We start from the raw sequence: 6,027 nt of genomic DNA, 5'->3' as shown, positions 1-6,027 counted from the left end.
AATTAAGTCCCATGGGATTACTGCCCTTATAAAAGAGACCCCATGTCTTCATCCATGTGAGGTTGCAGCAAAAAATGGCCATGTAGAAAGTGAGTGCTCACCAGACACTGAGTCTGCTGGTGCCTTGACCTTGGACTTCACAGCCTCTAGAACTATGAGAAACAAATTTCTGTTATTCATAAGCCACCCAATCACTGGAATTTTGTTACAGTTACCCAAATGGAGAAGCTGGATTCTCATCTCCTGGTGTGTGCTGGGCACCAGCACAGGTGGGATAAACCCAGCCTTGGCAAAATCTGAGGCATGAAGATGTTGAATTGTGTGGGAGTTAACAAGGGCACGTAGTTACAAGTGACCCCTCAGCAAAGCCAACAATGCAGAGGGAGAAAGACAAGTTATTAACAGAAAAAGGTTAGTGGGGTCCCTGCCTACTATTGTTGCATCACAAGCCGCCTCAAAATTTAGTGGTGTGAGACAACTACTTAAGTTTTCTAACAGTTTTGTGGGTCAAGAATTCAGGGAGGGGTCAGGTGGGCAATTCTTATGTGAGTCTTTCAAAGATTTATAGTTAGATGTCGACTGGAACTGTGGTCATCTGAAGGTTTGACCCGGCTGGACACCCAAGAAGACTCACTCAGATGGCTGGCTACTGATGCTTGCTGTCAGCCGGGGGCTCTACAGCCGGTACCTTTTCCTGACCTTTCTGACACCATAGGGCTGTCCTGAGACTTCTTACAGGATACCTGGTGTCCCCCAGGAAGAGCCTCCCAAGAGCACCAAAATGAGATCTGCATAACCTTTTGCCACACAGAAGTCACATGCCATCATTTCTTCCATATTTGGTGAGTTGAAGCAATCACAAGCCTGCCTAGATTCAAAAGGGGAGATTATGGTCCCCATCTATCAATGAGATACATGTCAAAGAATTTTGGGAAAAGTTAAAAAAAATCATTATATGGGGATATTGTATCCTCATCCTCTCTCCTGTTCACATTACTTACAATTGAAGCCCCAGTGTAATTTTTTTTGTGTTTCCACAGTACTTTTAAAAGACTCAGCTTTGGGCTATGGTTATAACATATTCAAGCTTTGAAGAGGATGACTGGTCCTGTAGCTCTGATGTACCTAGAATGTCCAGAGTCGTTATTACAATGGTAATGTCTTGTCAGATATCAAAAGTTTTTACCTACATCACATTAAATTATTATTTCATCCTAGGAAACTAAAATACAACACAGTAAAAAAATATTACAAAACTAATACCAGAAACACTAGTAAAATGAAATTAGTCACCTGTGTTACCGATCACATCATTACTATTTTCATCAATTGTTATTCAAATCTCATCTTCCTTTCCCCCAAAGCTTTCTGGCCAACAGGACATGAGCATCCCTATCTCTGACCCACTCCTATGACTCGTTAATCAACAGCACAGTCAAACAACATACTTAGGATTGCGAGTCTTGTCACTTCGGCAAGTGTAGACTGCTAATCTCTGGCTCTGCTTTTTTTTAAATTTAAATTATTTACTTATTTGTTTGTTTGTTTGAGAGACAGAGCCAGCGCGAGCAGGGGAGGGTCAGAGAGAGAGGGACACACAGAACCGGAAGCAGGCTCCAGGTTCTGAGCTAGTTGTCAGCACAGAGCCTGATGCAGGGCTCGAATCCACAAACAGTGAGATCAAGACCTGAACAGAAGCTGGGTGCTTAACCGACTGAGCCACCCAGGTGGCTCTGCTTTTAATTCTAACATCTCTGGTGCATTTTGCCTTTAGCAGTTTTATCTTTTTTTCCCCCTTAAGCATTTCTAGCTTTATCTTCCTATTTAAAAAAGAAGAAGGGGGATGGGATGTCTGACTCCAATGTCTATGTTCTTAGCCAGTCATCCTACTTCCCATTATCTTAGTTTGCTTCCCTTTCAGATCCAACTTCCCTCAGATGTCAGCTTTATTTCTTTCTTCTTTCAAGAAACTTCCTTCCCAGGCACTCCTAGCTCTTGGGTCCCCTGTGTTCATTTAAACCACCTTAACTGGACCACCACAGGACATCTCACCTTCTGCCTTCTACTCAAAAGCCATTTTGAAGACCAAAGACCTCACTTACCACCCACAAGTGAGATCAGTTACAACATCTGGACACTTCACTCTTGTCAGAGCAACAGGGAATTGAGACCAAAGGCTATGACATAACTCCTCTGGACTTCCCACACATGTACACTACATTGCGCATTACACTTATATTATGGCAGGTATCATTCTAGCTCATAATATCTTTATTACTTGTCACTCTGCACTATGCCTGCTACACCGTAAGGTTCTCAAGAATAGGAACTATGTCTTATACGTTTGAATAAATGAATCAATAAACACCTAGCCTTCAAAAGTCCTGAGGGTTAAGGCCAGACATTTGGACCATGTAGGAACATCTGGCCACCTGATAAGGAAGTGTTGAAGGCCTGGGCTGTAGAGTTTGAAGATCTGCTGCTCAGATTGTAACCATCACTGTCCCCGCTCTCCGTGTCCCAGCACCCTTTTTCCTGACTAAATCAACGGAGTAAGAAACAAAATTTGGGGGTTGAACAGGAATCGCCTTGAGCCAGGCCATTTCTGCCTGAGACTCTTTCTATTTCCTTGCTGCCTGTAGATGACCTAAACTGTGGACTGAGGTTCATAGGGTCAGGATCTGCAATAGTGGCAGAGGGGCACCAGGGCAGGGTTTATAGTTAGTTTACATTATACTTATGTATCATGTGAGGCAATGGATTACTCTATTCCTTCTCTCCTTCTGTATTCTGGGCTGAGATGCCCCGTCAGGATAAACCAATAGCAGTGTCAGCTTGTGCCAACTGCTTAAGCCTCAAATATCTTGTAGAAGTTTGACTCTACCTCTCTTTCTGTTGCGGTTCCAATACAGGGGGAAGTTGCTACCTGAACCACCATGGGACCCACAAATGTCACTGACAGCACTATCAGAGCATTCTGGAGCCATAGCTGCTGCCATGGCCCAGGGAGTGGGGCTATTTTCCTGGGTCACGAAGAGCACAGAGCATCAGAGTTGGGGGAAACAATGAAGCAAATGTCTATCCCATTCTGGAGCTTTTTTTCCTCTTTTCCTCTCTGCCACATCTAGAGTTAAGCTTTCAAGATGGCATGCTGGAAGGTCTGAACTGGCCCATGCAGCTCATTCCTTTTGTTTTCCAGAGGTCTGTGTTATTCCAAATTATGCCACTGTCTCTGGCCTTGTGGAATTATAAAAATTCTCCACTTGGGCACTATCTGACTGTGGGTTATGTTTGTACCCCTCCACTACCCACCCCCCTTCCCAGACAACCTGGGGTTTTCCCTTCTTCCTTTGCTGTCCAGAGAACAGTCCTGTGCTGCATGTGATGGGGACTGCAGGACAAGAGGTGGGGAGGAAGTGGGTTTTCCTTCATTCACAGGGAGTCTCTGGAAACTGAGTCAGGTAAAACATCAGAAATCATCAGGGAAAGGCCTCATGTGGTTTGTCCCTGATATGAACAGGACCCTGCAGTCATGGGGATCTTTGCTGCCCCCACTTTCTCCTCTTCTTTGTGGTGCTCTTCCCCATGGACCTACCCTCTCCATCCTGCATTTGCTGGGTCCATGCCCTTAGAACCCCTCAGTTGGCAGGCTTTCCCCCTGTGTCCCATTTCAAATTCTTCACTTTTTATACTTCACAACCTCTCCTTTCTTGGTCTTCATTTGATCGGTGGGCTAATGATCTTCTCCACCATCCAGTTTGTCTTATTCTTCTTTGCCCACTTCGGATTCCCTGTCCCTCTCACCCTGTCATTGAGTTAGGGAGTCCAATTCTTACAGGAACTCCATGAGCAGACTCTGGGCCTCCCTTGATCACGCTGTATCTCACCTCATTTCACATTTCACTTTTTGAGGGAAAGTAAAGATGTTTTATGTTTGTGTAGCACTGAGCTCAGACCTTTTGTTTTTGTATCAAGCTTCTCTGGGGCCCTTTTCCACATTAAAAGATGAAGGATACATTGCTTAACCAGGACCATGTCTCCCAAAAATTAGTGCTGCGAAATCAATGTGTGTGTGTGTGCGCGCATGTGTGTGTGTGCACATGAACACATGCACACATGTGTTTTTATCAAGAAGGTTGGGAAATGCTGCACATATATCTACCAATGAAACTTTTAGGTTGCTAAATGCTCCCCTTCCCCTACCTTCTCAATCCTAGAGGCCACCAATGACTGAAGGAGAGTCAGATTTTCAAGTTTTTCTGGTCTTGAACTGGCTTCCATCCTTAGTACGTGGCAGTGCCATTTTGCAGAGGTGAAGGTATATAAAGTCCCCCTGAATACGGTAGGTGGGAATGTGAGAACCTAAGAAAAATAAGTTTTGTAATTTCATATATTCATATACAGCCTCTGAATGGGGTCTGAGAAGCAGGGATTGAGCAGTTCTAAGGTATGGAGAAAATGATACATTCTGGAAGATCAGAGCAGGTGAGTCTTTGGGGATAAATGAAGCCTTCCCCACGTGCAGTGCAGTCTGCTCAGCCCCAAAAGGTTGAGAAGAATGGGTGGTGAAGGGGCTTCAGGCAAGGGAAGTTACTTGCCTCTTGGACTTTATGTTCATCTAATGCTGTTCCTCTAAGTCATTGGGCTCCAGATTATCAATAGTCCCTGGACCTGTGGCAACAGCCAGAGTCCTCAGCTATGACCACTGCACTGCCATGGAAGTAGGAGTTCTGGTGGCTATGGTAGGATTGTGGGGCCTAGGACCACGCAAGCAGATGCCATTCCCTGAGCTGGTACAGCAGGAAGATGCTACAGACTAGGTGTTTGAAGGGTATTTGGGAGCTGCTTAGATGTGGAGCACTTGGAGATGTTCAGTACAGCTGACAGTTCCACTGGCTGCATATCTCAGCAGGACTAATTCAGATGCATCAAATAATAAGCTTTTTTTCTTATGAAGTTTAACCACATTACATGGTTAATATATGGATAAAAATAAACAAAAATAAGAAAGAAAACTCTACCCAGAGTACCTTCTTTAAGAAGATCCCTTCTCTAAGCAAATATTGTTAGGTGTGTATGTGTGTATATATATGGAAATAAATCTCCATAAATCTATGCCGCCTCAGCTACACTTTCAGCTACTTGCAAAAACTCAGCCATTGGATGTGGAAGAGTGGCTGGGGTGCTTAAAGGCTTTAATTCCAAAGCTGATGCCTTTTCTACCTTGGACTTCCTTTTCTACCTGACCTTGCACCTTCATTACTGCATCTTCTTCTTAGGCTTGTGAGTCCTGCCACATGGAGGCTTCCCTGGTTCCAGATAAGACCTTCCTGTGAAGTCAAACCAGAGGAAGATCTTGTGGTAAGGGCACCCTGCCTGGGAAATCAGAGTGCTGAGGTATGGTGTGGCTCTCAGAGGTGCAAATGGAGGTTCTTACACAAGCAGGGAGCGGGGAGAACCATTCCTGGATTTCTCCTACCTCCTCTCCCATCCCTCCCAAGGTGGTTCCATGGGAGGTCCTAGGTGGCTTTTCCAATGTCTATGGATGAGAGGAAGACTCTTCAGGGCACATCCTTTACTGAGGTTGGATCCCCACTGGAGCCTAGGGATCCCCATGGAACCAATCATTGGGTTAGAAATTGTGGGCCTGAGAGAGCAGAGTGGATTAAGAGACACTTTGTAGAAGGTATATATAAAATAGTGACTCACTGCTTGTGAAAGGTGAAGAATGTGAGTTAATCAGAAATGACACCATCAGTGCCCAGTCTTATGGGAATACAGTTCTCGTGAGTGAGATGAGTAAGGAAGGTGGAGAGCTCTTTTTACAGAATTCTGAGCTTGGGATCACAGTAGGATTCCAAGGCACGTGCATGTCCAGGATGTTTGGAGAGATGAGCCTGGAATCTTTCTAGACAAGAGCCACCTAGAGGGTAACTTCTGAAATGCACTCTGATTATTTTCTTTCTCCTCTTCCCTTCTTCTCTCACCTCTTGTCATCTTTTAAAAAAATTTTTTTAATATTTATTT

At 44.5% G+C, this 6,027-nt stretch overlaps 1 long non-coding RNA gene across 1 annotated transcript; it reads left to right on the top strand.

Moving 5' to 3' along the window:
* The first annotated feature begins 518 nt into the window (after positions 1–518).
* LOC115299585 lies at positions 519–3,093 on the top strand. Its single transcript, XR_003912250.1, has 3 exons — positions 519–842; positions 1,041–1,154; positions 2,913–3,093. It is a non-coding gene; the product is annotated as an uncharacterized LOC115299585 (long non-coding RNA).
* Positions 3,094–6,027: the final 2,934 nt, after the last annotated feature.

Source organism: Suricata suricatta, chromosome 8, assembly GCF_006229205.1.
Source record: "Suricata suricatta isolate VVHF042 chromosome 8, meerkat_22Aug2017_6uvM2_HiC, whole genome shotgun sequence".
Taxonomy (NCBI): Eukaryota; Metazoa; Chordata; class Mammalia; order Carnivora; family Herpestidae; genus Suricata; species Suricata suricatta.
The sequence above is the reverse complement of the archived record's forward strand: the minus strand, read 5'-3'. Positions and strand labels throughout refer to the sequence as shown.